Raw genomic sequence first — 16,717 nt, 5'->3', positions numbered from 1 at the left:
AATTAAAGACACTTTCCTTATGGATAAATTAACGGCACAGGTTCGAGGGTCATTGAACAAGTTTGAAAGGACTTGGAGCCCCTGTATGGCCAGCGCAGCTAGTGATTAAGGGATGGATGGGGTTGGCTCACGTCCCGCTCATCATACAATAGATAACAAAAATAGCTGCATATAGCACTTATCTCCGACTGGGGGGATTTTAAGGATCCCCCTAGGGTATACTCATAAAATAAACTGCCCCAGTGAATGCACCTGATACGGCCAATCGGCCTGTCCGCCTTTCGCAAGTGGTACTTTGGTCGGCTCCCCCTGACCCTCGTCCTACATTCCTTCCCCCCCCCCTCCTCTTTCCCCACTATTCTTTTTCTCTTTTTCTTTCCACTCATACTTCTGTCTTTCTTGTTCACTTTGTACAACTTTGCAACGTAGAATTACTAATGGAATACAAAGAGGAGGACTGAGAAAATTCACAATGTCCTTTGGCATTCCTGAATGGGAAAAATAAAAGGAGAGAGGGCGGTGGTTGCGCACACAGTAAATGATATCCTTAGTCTTAAGTGCAGACCCTTAGGTTCTGTGAATATAAAAAACCATCATAGGGCAATACATCTTAGACACAATAAAAGTATAAAAAACTTGGAAAACTCACAAATTTTAGAGCCTTTCTGAGTTGGCTCTAAACTTTTAAAGCAGTATAATCAATCTGGTGCTGGTAATGCAGTATTGGTCCCTTGGGAAAAACGTCAACCGCCTCCTTTGTATAGAAATCAGGAACCAGGATCACCAAGTAAGTAAAAGGTAAATACTTTAATTAAAACATAAAATGTATATATAAAGCACAACGCGTTTCGACCTAGTCCAATAGGTCTTCCTCAGGTGCATAACAAAAACGGACTGACAACTTTCTTATATACCATGCATAATAAATACAATTACTGATAAATATTAGCAGCTGTGAAGTCCATCCTTAAAATCCATATAAGGAGTGTTTCCGGCGAAGATTATAGTACTTATGCCTCCTCCAAGATGGCCGCCGTCTATTGGTGTCTATAGGAGTGCGTGCGACCTTCCCAAGATGGCCGCGCGTCATTACCAAGAGGATATGTGTGTTCATTTCCAGTTTCGCTTTACTCCGGTCACGTGATGCAGCTTCTAGTCACGTGACGCCGGAGAGGGGCGTGGATAAGCGATTGCACATCCGGCCACATCATAAATAAGGAGGATAGAAAACCCTATCACTCCAAGTTCGTATTTTAAGTCCATATCACATAAAAATTAAGAAAGAGAGAGAGTAATATCAGGTAGAGGTATCCAACAACAGTATCATTAAAGGGAAAGAGTATAATACATCATCATGATTGAAATAAATATAATAAAGACATTTAAATAAGTAAAATTGATATAGTAAAAGCCTACATATCGAATTTGATTATAATAGATTAATAATATCACACACATAAGGGGAAATTTATAAAATTGAGCTTATTCCAAAATCAATATTTAAGCCCTTTGGGCATAATGTTTGGAGCTCAAATATCCAGTTTGATTCTTTTCTAATTAAATTCGTAGCACTATTGCCACCTCTCCAATGATTTTCTATTTTATGGATTGCTGTAAATTGCAAATCATTAGGATTAGAGTTATGTCTTTCTAAAAAGTGACTAGATACACTATGATTTAAAAACCCAATATCTTTAAAAGATAGGTTTTGTTCATACTTAGATAGAGGTTTAATATTATATATTTCATCTAAGTATGAACAAAACCTATCTTTTAAAGTGAAAGGGCTTGCTTAGATGAAATATATAATATTAAACCTCTATCTAAGTATGAACAAAACCTATCTTTTAAAGAGAAGTTAACCCTTAAAGACCTAAAACAAAATTCCACTATTGTAATTAAACCCGCTGATAAAGGGGGAGGGGTGGTTATCTTGGAAAAAAATGCATACCTCGATGAGATCAAACGGCAACTCCTAGATGATACTACCTACACAAAATTGGAGAAAAACCCTACAACTGACATTAAAATAAAATATGAGAGTTTTCTTAAAACTGGGATGGAAAATAATGTACTAGACAAAAATGAACTTTCGTTCCTCCAAGTACAACATCCCAAAATACCGGTCCTTTACATATTGCCCAAAATACATAAAGACTTGGTAAACCCCCCAGGAAGACCCATAGTTTCGGGGATAGATTCTCTTTTGTCGCCACTATCCCAATTTATTGACTATTACTTACAACCGCTAGTTAAAAGGTGCCCCTCACATCTACAAGACTCAATGAACCTTTTAAAGATTTTAGATGAATTCAAATGGGAAGAAGATTACCTATTAATCACGTGTGATGTTACGAGTCTATACACTATCATTGAGCACTCTAAAGGTATTGAGGCAACCACTTTCTTTTTAGATCAATCCAAGGAATTTTTAAGTACCCAAATTGATTTTATTACTAAAGGTATTCAGATGATTTTAGAAAATATTTTTTTTTGGTTTGATGGTGATTTTTACCTTCAGATTAAGGGTACTGCTATGGGGACCAAGTTTGCCCCCAGCTATGCTAACCTGTTTATGTCTTATTGGGAACATTTATTTATCTTTCAGGAGCATGGCTGGGGGGCAAACTTGGCCCTATACAGACGCTATATTGATGATATTTTTATTATCTGGAAAGGCACTGAGGCAGATTTTAATTCTTTTTTTAAATATCTTAATTCGAACACTTGGGGAATAAAATTGACCAAAAATGTTAGCCCTAACACTATTGATTTTTTAGATTTGAACATTTTTATCTCTGATGAAAAATGTAAAACACGCACCTTCTTCAAACAAGTGGATGTGAACAGTTTTATTGAAACAAGTAGTTGCCATTATGATCCATGGATTAAAAATATTCCTAAAGGCCAGTTCCTACGTATGAGAAGAAATTGTACAGACAAAAAGGATTTTAATTCCCAATCTTTATTTTTAAAAAAACAATTTGTACAAAAAGGATATTGAGAAGATCTCCAACAGGATATTAACAATATTGGTGATTTAAATAGACCACAGCTATTGAATTATAAGAACAAAGATAAAAAAGAATTGAATAAACAAATCCCTCTTATCTTTAATTATTGCAGCAACGTGGGCACTTTAAAAAGGATTGTAAACAAAAATTGGCACATTCTACAACAGGAACATGAAATGCGAGAATTTTTAGGGGACAAACCTAAGTTCATTTTTAGGGGGGCAAGAAATTTTAAGCAAATCTTAACCTCAAACTATGTAGATAAGGAAAATAAGAATTCTAATTTTTTAACTAAGTGGTCAGAAACACAAAAAGGTTTTTACCACTGCGTTAACTGTTATGCCTGCAGAAATACCCATATAACCAAAAAAAGAAAGTTGATTTTATTTCTAATATAACTAGAAAAACGTTTAACATTAATTCTTTTATTTCATGTGAATCTACCAACGTCATTTATTTGTTGCAATGTACATGCGGCCTACAGTATTTAGGAAAAACCTCAAGACCGCTAAAAACTAGGATCTATGAACACATCCGGAATATAAAAATTGGGTTTTTAAATCATAGTGTACCTAGTCACTTTTTAGAAAGACATAACTCTAATCCTAATGATTTGCAATTTACAGCAATCCATAAAATAGAAAATCATTGGAGAGGTGGCAATAGTGCTATGAATTTAAATAGAAAAGAATCAAACTGGATATTTGAGCTCCAAACATTATGCCCAGAGGGCTTAAATATTGATTTTGGAATAAGCTCAATTTTATAAATTTCCCCTTATGTGTGTGATATTATTAATCTATTATAATCAAATTCGATATGTAGGCTTTTACTATATCAATTTTACTTATTTAAATGTCTTTATTATATTTATTTCAATCATGATGATGTATTATACTCATTCCCTTTAATGATACTGTTGTTGGATACCTCTACCTGATATTACTCTCTCTCTTTCTTAATTTTTATGTGATATGGACTTAAAATACGGACTTGGAGTGATAGGGTTTTCTATCCTCCTTATTTATGATGTGGCCGGATGTGCAATCGCTTATCCACGCCCCTCTCCGGCGTCACGTGACTAGAAGCTGCATCACGTGACCGGAGTAAAGCGAAACCGGAAATGAACACACATATCCTCTTGGTAATGACGCGCGGCCATCTTGGGAAGTTCGCACGCACTCCTATAGACACCAATAGACGGTGGCCATCTTGGAGGAGGCATAAGTACTATAATCTTCGCCGGAAACACTCCTTATATGGATTTTAAGGATGGACTTCACAGCTGCTAATATTTATCAGTAATTGTATTTATTATGCATGGTATATAAGAAAGTTGTCAGTCCGTTTTTGTTATGCACCTGAGGAAGACCTATTGGACTAGGTCGAAACGCGTTGTGCTTTATATATACATTTTATGTTTTAATTAAAGTATTTACCTTTTACTTACTTGGTGATCCTGGTTCCTGATTTCTATACAAAGGAGGCGGTTGACGTTTTTCCCAAGGGACCAATACTGCATTACCAGCACCAGATTGATTATACTGCTTTAAAAGTTTAGAGCCAACTCAGAAAGGCTCTAAAATTTGTGAGTTTTCCAAGTTTTTTATACTTTTATTGTGTCTAAGATGTATTGCCCTATGATGGTTTTTTATATTCACAGAACCTAAGGGTCTGCACTTAAGACTAAGGATATCATTTACTGTGTGCGCAACCACCGCCCTCTCTCCTTTTATCTTTGTATGTAAGTGTTATACAGTGACTATACACTTGGGTGGTTTTTTATGTGTGCTGCACTGGTTTTTTTATATATGATATTTTAATACATTATAATTAACTGTTAGCGCCATCCTTTATCTCTGTTTTTTACCTTTATTCCTGAATGGGAAGTGACCACTGATCGAAAAATCTTCCTATCTCTTTATGCTAACGTTTGTATGGTTGTACACAGTTCTACTTTTATTTACATTAAAAAACAAGATGGGTTGTCGGATATCGTGTGTTTCCGAGATTCGCTCAAACACACGTACAGACAGACTAAACTCAAAGGTTACTTATGTTATGCTACTCACAGCTGTGTTTTTGCTGCCTTTATGTCTATGGATATTGTCGATGTGCATATGTAAATGCATGTCTATGTACAGTCTACATCTGTACTGAATGTATTGTATTTTTCATCCTGTCTTGAAATAAATAAAGAATATTATACTGCTTCAATTGTTGTTGAAAATAAAGTTTTGTTAGTTTAACCCCTTAAGGACTGAGCCAAATGTACACGTTGTGAACAAAACAAAACGTAAACAAAACCTGGTATTTTGTCTGTCCAACCGTAATTCACCTCTTTCATATTAAATGCACCCCCCTTATTATATATAATTTTATTCAGGGGAAACAGGGCTTTCATTTAATATCAAATATTTAGCTATGAAACATAATTTAATATGAAAAAAATGGGAGAAAATACGATTTTTTTTAATTTTCTTTAGTTCTACATGACATTTTAACTGTCAATGTCATAATACTGTTTGCTTTTACCGCAATAAAATACACATATTTGTATTCAACAAAGTCTCGCGTGTAAAACAGTACCCCCTATGTACAGGTTTTATGGTGTTTTGGGAAGTTACAGGGTCAAATATAGCACGTTACATTTGAAATTGAAATTCGCCAGATTGGTTACGTTGCCTTTGGGACTGTATAGTAGCCCAGGAATAACATTTACACCCATAATGGCATACCATTTGCAATAGTAGACAACCCAAGGTATTGCAAATGGGGTATGTCCAGCCTTTTTTAGTAGCAATTTGGTCACAAACACTGGCCAAAGTTAATCTACCGAACACCCCAGCAGAAAGGCACGAACAAGCCTTTCTGCAGGGAAAATAAAATCTTTAACCTGCAGGGCCATAGCCCAAAGGGAGCAGGCGAGCAACCAGGCTCCTCCAGTGCACAGTGGCGAGGTTGGTTTCGCCACATAAACTAAATTCTCCAAAAAGCAATTACAAAACTGAAGAACGTCTCCCCCACTAACACCTTTACACCTCCCCAGGAGAGGCACACCTGGCAGGTTAAGAACCCATGCTTTACAGGGATAAGGTACACCTATCCACCTTGAAATTAAACACCACCTTACTTCTGTGTTATTTAACCCTACCTAACACTCCAATCATTTACACCCACTCACCCTCACCAGTCACTAACACCAATTCACCCTGTCACTTACAATTTATTTGCACTCACCGTTATATACCCCATCACCACTCCATCTTCTATTCACTCACCCTTTTTACACTCTCCCAGAAACATACCAAATAATTTACAACTGCCAACTTACCCTGTCACATACATTACACACAGACTCACATTCACAGATGCAATATGCTGTCACACACAAAATTACATGAGTGCTTTTAAAATGTAGTGAATACATTTCAATATCTAGGTATAAACAGCCAAGCGGTTATTATAGCAGAGTTTAAGAAATTGCATTTACATATATGCAAACAAGTATGTATTAAACATCTGTATGTAGCCTGCGGCCATACCAGTCTGAAAGTGCTTGATCTCGTCAGATCACAGAGGTCATCCAGACCCAGGCCTGGTTAGTCCTTGTATGGGAAACATATGTATGTAGTCACACACAAGGGACAGTGACATAATTGGAAACTGTGATTAAAATTTGAACTGGATTCCCATGATGCTCAGCCTATCGGTAGGCTGGCTTTGTATTCTGGAAAAGATTGTCCACAACTAACTACAATTCCAGATTGTGTGATTTTTGCTTTTTAAATGTTGGAAATGTGGTGCACAAATATTCTCATTAGTGATGATATTTCCTTTAATGTATGTGTGCTATAGTTCTCATAATGCTCACCCAGCATTGGGAAAGAGGCTGGCAAATAAAAAGAGTGTGAAAAAGAATGGTTAATTAAACATTGTCCACATGAGTGCAAATAATCTTGCACCCAGGAGTAACAGACCCCTGGCTCACCCATGATATCCATTCATTACTCCAATCCATCTCTCCCTTCATGTCTTCCCTGAATATTAACCCTGAAGATTAAATAGGACACAAGTATTGGTATCAGAGGGAGACACACATCAGAGGGATCCAGGGGAATGTAGCAGCGAGGGGACAGAGAAAGCATTAGGAAGATGCGTGAGTGCAAGAGGGACTGAGTGACTGTAGGGAGGAAAGTGAGAAAAACCAGGAGACTGAAGGAAGAGGGAACGGAGAAATTGAGAACAAAAAACTGCACAGAATGGGTAAAGGGCTGGACTGTTTGGGAACAGCATTATAAAAGTAATTTAAGAAATTAGGAAAATTAAACCAGTGGGGAAGGAGCACAGTTGCAGAGAAAAGGCAGATTGAATGAGGAATGATTGGTGTAGAAACATTTACACCCTGTTACAAATTATTATGCAAATTATATTTTTCTCATTTACCTAAATAATTGATGTAAATAACAGTCAGCATAATTCTCATGTTATCAACTATTAAGAGTACAATTCAAATTTTATTGAACAAAACTCCTAATGATAACAGTATTTTTTTCAAACATAAAAAAACTTACAATGCACTGTTCCAAATTATTCCGCACAGTAAGTTTCAAAACACTTGATAGGTTGTAAAGAACTGAAATTTGTCATTTGTTGTGTTTGCAGCATATTTACTGAAATCAAAAGCTATTTCAATCAAACTTATAACAACATTTTAACTTTTTAAACATTTTAACAGGTCACGTTACATTTTAACATAGGAGCCCTTATTTGAAAGCAGCTTCACAAGTCTTGCATCCATTGAACTTGTGAGTTTTGGACAGTTTCTGCTTAAATTTGTTTGCAAATTGTCAGAATAGCCTCCTAGAGCTGCTGTTTGGATGTAACACCCTCATAGATCTTTTGCTTGAGAATGCTCCAAAGGTTCTCAATAGGATTGAGGTCAGGGGAGGATGGAGGCCACACGATGACTTTCTCTCCTTTTATCCCCATAGCAGCCATTGATGCAGAGGTATTCTTTGCAGCATGAGATGGTGCATTGTCATGCATGAAGATGATTTTATTACGGAAAGCATACGGAAATCCTTCTGTACCAGGGAAGAAAGTGGTCAGTCAGAAACTCAACATACTTTGCAGAGGTCATCTTTACACCTTCAGAGACCCTAACAGGGCAGACCAAACTCGCTTCCCATGATTCCGGCCCAAAACATGACTCCACCACCGCCTTGCTGACGTCACAGCCTTGTTGGAACAGGGTGGCTGTCCACCAACCATCCACTACTCCATCCATCTGGACCATCCAGGGTTGCATGGCACTCATCAGTGAACAGGACTGTTTGAAAATTAGTCTTCATGTATTTTTCTGTCCAATGCAGCCGTTTCTGCTTGTGAGCATTGGTTAGTGGTGCCGAATAGAAGGTTTATGCACATTTGCAAGACTCTGGAGGACTCTACAACTTGATGTCCGTGGGACTCCAGAGGCACCAGCAGCTTCAAATATCTGTTTGCTGCTATGTAATGGTATTTCAGAAGCTGCTCTCTTGATTCGATGCATGGATCTGGCAGAAATCTTCCTCAATGTGCCTTTATCTGCATGAACCCGTCTGTGCCTTGAATCAGCCACAAATCACCACTATAATGCCAGGAAACCAAACTCGTTTTCCTGGCACTATAGTATTAATAGGACCCCACACCCTCAGGGTCCCACTCCCGCCGGGCTGAAGAGGGAGGAAGGGGGTTAAATCCTTACCTTTCTCCAGTACCGGGCTCCCTCGGCGCTGGGGACTCTCCTCCCTCTTCTGAGTTCATCAGCTGAATGCGCATGCGCAGCAAGAGCTGCACGCTCATTCAGCCAGTCTCATAGGAAAGCATTCTCAATGCTTTCCTATGGATGCTGGCGTCTTCTCACTGTGAAAATCACAGTGAGAAGCGCAGAAGCACCTCTTGCTGCTGTCAATGAGACCACCACTAGAGGCTGGATTAACCCATTTCTAAACATAGCAGTTTCTCTGAAACCGCTATGTTTACAGCAGGCAGGGTTAACCCTAGAGGGAACTGGCACCCAGACCACTTCATTGAGCTGAAGTGGTCTGGGTGCCTATAGTGGTCCTTTAATAGTGCGATCATCACGCTTAAGTTTTCGTGAAATATCGAATGTTTTCATACCTTGTCCAAGGCATTGAACTATTTCACTCTTTTCGGCAGCAGAGAGATCCTTTTTCTTCCCTATATTGCATGAAAATGGTGCTCTGCTTAATAATGTGGAACACCCTCCTTTAGTAGTTTTTCCTTAAACTGGGCTCACATGGCAATCTAATTATCACAGGTGTCTGAGATTGTTTTCAGTGATCAAAAGAGCCCCGAGACACAATGCCATCCATGAGTTAAACTGAAAAACAAAATATCTAATCTTTGTGACACTTAAATAGAATTTGCATAATAATTTGGAACAGGGTGTAGTCGGTCCTCTCACACCTCACCCCTCTGTCAGTCCTTACACTGACTTCCTGTATCCTATAGGAGTCAATTCAAAGTGCTAACCCATACATATAAAGCACTGGACAATTCTAGCCCGTCTTATATCTCTTCACAGATGCATAGGTATTCCCCTTCTCGGTCCCTCCTCTCTGCCCATGAAGTTGGCCGTACAGCTTAAATATTGTAAAGCGCTGCGAGTTGCGCGCACCTGTACGGCCAACTGGCGCTTGCAGGACTTCTCTCGGGTGGCTCCCTTCCTATGAAATAGCCTGCCCACCGCCATCAGATGCTCCCCTAGTCATCAATCATTTAAGAAGTGCCTTAAAACTAGGGATCGACCGATTATCGGATTTACCGATATTATTGGCCAATATTCACGATTTTCTAAGTTAATGCGTCCAGCGCGTGCACCCCCAATCTGTCTTGAAGTCTCGCTGCAAAACAAGGCGTGCGCACTAAGCGCGGGACTTCTGGAGAGGAGCTGATGTCCCGGCCCTGAAGTAGTGCTGTCTGGAGGAGTGGCTTCAGTCAGTGCCGTGTGCCAGCCCAGTTGTCTGCTCAGCCGCTTGTGTGCCTGCCCAGTTGGATCGCTTGGTTTGCGAAATAATTGCCACCTTTTCTGGTCTACTAAAAAGGTAATTTTCTTTTCTTTTATGATTTTTATCTAATACTATGCATGTTGTTTATTGGAGAGGTTACATAGGCTACCTGTCGGCGAGTCCTCTCTGCTTGACGCGCCGCTCGCGTCCTCCTCCTCTCCTCCCAGCAGCAGCATGTATAACGCTGCACGCTGGGAGCCGGCACATTTATCCGAACGCCGGGGTCACTCACGTGACCCGGCGTTAAAGCAACAGCACAATAATCACAGTGGGAGGTGTAAATACCTCCCACGTGTGATTGTTAATTCTGATTGGAAATTATCCTATCAGAATTAAAGGGAATCTCCAGTGCCAGTAAAACTATCAATTTTCCTGGCACTGGAGGGTCCCTCTCCCTCCCACCCACCAATCCCCAGGTACTGAAGGGGTGAAAACCCCTTCAGTCACTTACCTGAGGCAGCGGCGATGTCCCTCGCCGCTGTCTCCTCCTCCGCGACGCTCCTCCTCTCCATTGCGTCGGCCGGTGGGCGAGACTGATCCTGCCCACCGGCCGAGGAGACCTAATGCGCATGCGCGGCAATGCCGCGCATGCGCATTAGCGCTCCCCATAGGAAAGCATTGAAAAATAATTTCAATGCTTTCCTATGGGGATTTGAGCGACGCTGGAGGTCCTCACACAGCGTGAGGACGTCCAGCGACGCTCTAGCACAGGTTTCCTGTGCTATACAGCAGGAAGTGACCTCTAGTGGCTGTCTAGTAGACAGCCACTAGAGGTGGAGTTAACCCTGCAAGGTAATTATTGCAGTTTATAAAAAACTGCAATAATTACACTTGCAGGGTTAAGAGTAGTGGGAGTTGGCACCCAGACCACTCCAATTGGCAGAAGTGATCTGGGTGCTTGGAGTGTCCCTTTAAGCACAGGAGTTGTATACTCACCTTTCCTGTCTCTCAGTGCCCTGTTGTGGTCTTGTGTTACCTGTATTGCAGTTTGCTTGTGCGTCTCTCTGGTTAGCGATTATTTGGCTAGTTGTTCCGATTTTCCTGTTCGATCAGAACTGTACAATTCCTAGGGTATGTCATTTCTGAACAGGGATTCAGCATGGATCCTTCTAAATTGGAAGCCATACTGTCTTGGCCTCTTCCCCAAGGACTTAAGGCTATACAGCGCTTTATAGGGTTTGCCAATTATTATCGAAGGTTTATCAAAAACTTTTCATCTATTATTTCTCCTATCACGAAACTGACTAAAAAAGGGTTGCACCCCAGGGTTTGGACTCTTCAAGCCCTTGAGGCCTTCGAGACTCTCAAAAAGGCATTTGCCACTGCTCCTGTGCTACACCACCCAGATCCTTCCCTTTGTTATGGAAGTAGACGCTTCTGAATCAGGTGTAGGAGCAGTGTTGTCACAAAGACAATCGTATGCCGAACCTCTCCATCCCTGTTCTTACTTTTCTAAAAGGTTGTCTGATTCAGAAAAGAATTAGGAACAGGGAACTGGGAACTATTGGCTATTGTGATGGCTTTTAGAGAATGGAGGTACTTATTAGAGGGAGCTAGACACAAAATCTTGGTTATAACTGATAATAAGAATCTCTCCTATATAGCAGATGCTAATAGGTTGTCCTCTCGGCAGGCTAGATGGTCTTTATTTCTTTCACGCTTTCAGTACATTATCACATATAGGCCTGGATACCGTAATGTCAAGGCTGATGCTATCTCCTGACAGTACGAACCTTTGGAGTCGATTGCCCCCGCTCCCGAACCCATTGTGCCTACATCTCAGATAATAGCTGCTACCCGTTTGGTTATTTCATCTCTTTTCCTTGACAGTATCAAGGCCTACCAATCCCAAGCACCCTCTCAGACACCTGTTGGTAGACTATACTTGAAAGTAAAAGACAGAAAAAAGTTATTAGCTTTATTTCACACCGCCAAAACTGCTGGTCATCCAGGGGTTACCAAAACGTACAAGGGTCTCCTTCAACAGTTTTAGTGGCCCTCACTTAAAAAGGACGTGGTAGATTATGTGCAGGCTTATCGTGTCTGCACACAGTGTAAGTCCCCTAATGTTAAACCCCTGGGACTCCTTATGCCCCTATCTGTACCCAAGAAACCATGGACACACTTATCCATGGATTTTATTGTGGATCTTCCTTCATCTGATGGACAGACAGTAATTTTGACTGTAACTGATAGGTTCTCCAAAATGGCGCACTTTATTCCACTTAAAAAGCTACCTTCTGCAGTTCAGTTGGCTCAGGTGTTTGCCAAAGAGGTGTTCCGCTTGCATGGTATACCACAGGATATCGTATCCGACAGGGGCCCTCAATTTGTCTCTCGGTTTTGGAGGGGCTTTTGTGCTGAGATGGGGGTCTCCTTGTCGTTTACTTCCTCCTATCATCCACAATCTAATGGAGCTGCCGAACGGGCAAATCAGTCTGTGGAATTGTATTTACGCTGCTTCACGAATGCGCACCAGGACAACTGGTCTCATCTCCTTCCCTGGGCTGAATTTGCCAGGAACACTGTGACTCATTCATCTACTGGCGTAAGTCCTTTTATGGTGGCTTATGGGTTCCAACCCTCTGTTCTTCCCGGTGTGTTCTCCGACAAGGGAATGCCCGCTTTGGACGAGCACCTCGCCTCCTTACGGAAGATGTGGGATCAGGTCCATGCTGCTCTCTCTCGTGCTGCAGTTACTCAGAAGAGATTCGCTGATCGTTGTAGATGTGCGGCTCCTTCTTATGCTCCGGGTGATAGGGTTTGGTTGTCCTCTAGGAATCTCCGCCTCAGGGTTCCCTCAATGAAATTCGCGCCCAGGTTCCTTGGTCCCTCGAGGTCGGTTACAGTATCTGGTTGATTGGAAGGGTTACGGCCCTGAGGAGCGGTCTTGGGTTTCTGTCACTGATTTGGACGCGCCCTCTTTGATCCGCTCCTTTCATGCGTGGTTTCCTTTGAAGCCTTCGGCTTCCCGCCCTCCGGGCAGTCCTCGAGGGGGGCGTTATGTCAGGGCTCCGCGGGCGGCTGTGAGGGGAGGCTGCAATATCCTCTTGCAGCACTCACTCTCAGTCCGTCGCGGTCCCCTCTTCCCCTACCTGTCGGCGAGCGACGTCCTCTCTGCTTGACGCGCCGCTCACATCCTCCTCCTCTCCTCCCAGCAGCAGCATGTATAATGCTGCACGCTGGGAGCTGGCACATTTATCCGAACGCCGGGGTCACTCACGTGACCCGGCGTTAGAGCAACAGCACAATAATCACAGTGGGAGGTGTAAATACCTCCCATGTGTGATTGTTAATTCTGATTGGAAATTATCCAATCAGAATTAAGCACAGGAGTTATATACTCACCTTTCCTGTCTCTCAGTGCCCTGTTGTGGTCCTGTGTTACCTGTATTGCAGTTTGCTCGTGCGTCTCTCTGGTTAGCGATTATTTGGCTAGTTGTTCCGATTTTCCTGTTTTCTCCATTCCTTTGTAAATGAGGGGTTAATTAAATTTAACGCACAGCAGAGGGGTAGACTAGACTATATAATATATTAAAATGATTTCAGCAAAAATATTAAATATTTCCTCTACACACAGACCGCATTATTAATAATAATGCTGTCTGTGTGTAGAGGAAATATTTTTGCTGAAATCATTTCAATATTATTTACTAGCACTTGTCAGTTGTCCCCAAACTCACTTTCTCATCTACCTTGATCTGTGCTCCGGATACTTCTGGCGCTCGGCTCACAGCAGGGAGGGGTGATGATGATGACGACGACGTAAAGCCTCTTTGGCTGGCGGCTGGACGTAGATGAAGGAGTGCTGTGAAGGTAAGTATTGAATGTTACAAAGAGCACTGTGGTGGTTGACAGGTTTTAGCTCTGGTTGATATCAGACAGAAACATCAGTCTCACCTTCTGCGAATACTGAGTTCTAGTTGTAGCAGTAGTAGTAGTAGTAGTATTTTTTTATCCGACCTTAAATTGGAACTGATTTCAATCAGTACTGGACTTTATAATACTTATACAAATTAAACGCCATATTGATAAAGTGTAATGAATTCCTTCTGAATGTAATACTTAATAATTTGCACAGTACTTGGCGTGGGAGCATTTTAGTATACTACCAGTGCTTTATCATTTTTATAGTGCCAATTTATAGTGCCAATATATATATACTACCCAAGGGCTTTTTTATAATATAAATCTAATGCAAACAATTACACCCAGAGCTTTAATATAATACATACCATAGTGCCATATTATCCAGCAGCACCACCACCCCTCCCCCCCACTGACTACCAAGGGCTGCTTGCTTCTTTATTATAATTTATAATACAGTGCCACTGCCAAATGCCAATATCCACCACCACCCCCTCACCCCACCTCACTGACTACCAACTAAGGGCTTTAGTAATTTATAATTTACATTTATAATATACTAGTGCCAATTTTGCCAAATGTAAATTTCCACCACCACCACCTCCCCTCCCCCCACCTCACTGACTACCAACTAAGGGCTTTATTAATTTATAATTTACTTTTATAATATACTAATGCCAAATGCCAATTACCACCACCACCACCACCACTCCCCCCCCACCCACCCACTGACTACCAACTAATTGCTTTATTAGTGAGGTGGGTGGGGGGAGGGAGTGGTAGAAATTGGCATTTGGCAAAATTTGCACTGGTATATTATAAATGTAAATTGTAAATTAATAAAGCCCTTAGTTGGTAGTCAATTTATAATTAACATTTATAATATACTAGTGCCAAATGCCAATTTCCACCACCATTCCCCCCCCCCCTCCTCACTGACTTGAACTTCCAAGTTCCAACCAAGGGACTAATTATAATTTGAGATGCCAAAGAGCCATTATATATAGAGATTAGATAGGTCTTTATTGTGATATAGTAGTTATAGTTACTTAGTGTACCACCATGTGCATCCAACCACCACTACCCCTCCCCCACCTCACTGACTATGTGTCACGATTCGGGAACCAAACACGCTAACAGGTCACAGAAGGAAAGGGTGCAATACCGGTCCTTAGAGTGGCCGGGTTAAGCACACTAAGAATAGTCAGGAGACAAGCCAAGTAAAGGGAGCCAGAAAACAGGAGAACGAGAAACAAGCCGGAACAGTAAATGAGACCGGACTGTTTTTGCGATGTTTGTACGTTAAGGACCAGAGCTATTTTAACACTTTTGTGGTGTTTGTGTTTAGCTGTAATTTTCCGCTCTCTCATTTACTGTTCCGATACAAATTATATATTGTTTTTTTCAGGACAAAAAGGGCTTTCTTTACATACTATTATTTTTATCATGTCATATAATTTCTACTTAAAAAATCTAAAAAACTAAATACTAAAAAAACGTGTTTTTTGCTTTTATTTGCAAGTTATAGGGCTATAAGTACAAGTAGGAAATTGCTGTTTCAAAATGTACATTTTTCAAATGTATCAATAGTGACATCGTAACACTGTTGTGCCATAAATCTCCAAAAAACACCCCACATGTATATATTTTTCTTAAACTAGATAACCCAGGGTATTCATCTAAGAATATTTTGATACTTTCTTGCCATTTTACCACAAACCTTTGCCAAACCTTGCATAGGTAGTTTATTTTTTATTTTTTTCACATACAGGCCACATTTGGCAGGTGCGCATATCAGTTTCCCAGCTTGGAATTTTGACATATAGTCAACCTGCATGCATGTCCTATTTGGGACATTTTTGAAGCCAGCCAATGTATTTTACCCCAATCAAACCATATATTTTTAAAAAGTAGACACCCTAGGGTATTTCACATGGTGGTATTTTAACACTTTCCATGCACTAATTCTACCACCGGGCTTTGTCAAACATTGAGGTAGTAAATTTTTTTCTGCTTTTTTCACACACATTGTACTTTAGGCATGAATTAACAGATCCTGTTATGTGTCACTGCCAAACAAAACCTTAATATGTGTTCAGCAACATCTCTCGAGTACAGGGATACCCCCCATGTATAGGTGTGTTGGGTTGTTTGGGGGCTAAAAGGCCACATTTGGCAGGTGCGCATATCAGTTTCCCAGCTTGGAATTTTGACATATAGTCAACCTGCATGCATGTCCTATTTGGGACATTTTTGAAGCCAGCCAATGTATTTTACCCCAATCAAACCATATATTTTTAAAAAGTAGACACCCTAGGGTATTTCACATGGTGGTATTTTAACACTTTCCATGCACTAATTCTACCACCAGGCTTTGTCAAACATTGAGGTAGTACATTTTTTTCTGCTTTTTTCACACACATTGTACTTTAGGCATGAATTAACAGATCCTGTTATGTGTCACTGCCAAACAAAACCTTAATATGTGTTCAGCAACATCTCTCGAGTACAGGGATACCCCCCATGTATAGGTGTGTTGGGTTGTTTGGGGGCTAAAAGGCCACATTTGGCAGGTGCGCATATCAGTTTCCCAGCTTGGAATTTTGACATGTAGTCAACCTGCATGCATGTCCTATTTGGGACATTTTTGAAGCCGTCCAATGTATTTTACCCCCATCAAACCATATATTTTTGAAAAGTAGACACCCCAGGGTATTTCACATGGTGGTAGTTTAACACTTTCCATGCACTAATTCTACC

The 16,717-nt window shown here is 40.7% G+C and overlaps 1 pseudogene; it reads left to right on the top strand.

The window, feature by feature from the left end:
- LOC134576876 (zinc finger BED domain-containing protein 4-like) overlaps positions 1–16,717 on the top strand; it is a 41,359-nt pseudogene that overhangs the window by 730 nt on the left and 23,912 nt on the right.

This window comes from Pelobates fuscus, chromosome 11 (assembly GCF_036172605.1).
Source record: "Pelobates fuscus isolate aPelFus1 chromosome 11, aPelFus1.pri, whole genome shotgun sequence".
Classification (NCBI taxonomy): domain Eukaryota; kingdom Metazoa; phylum Chordata; class Amphibia; order Anura; family Pelobatidae; genus Pelobates; species Pelobates fuscus.
The sequence above is the reverse complement of the archived record's forward strand: the minus strand, read 5'-3'. Positions and strand labels throughout refer to the sequence as shown.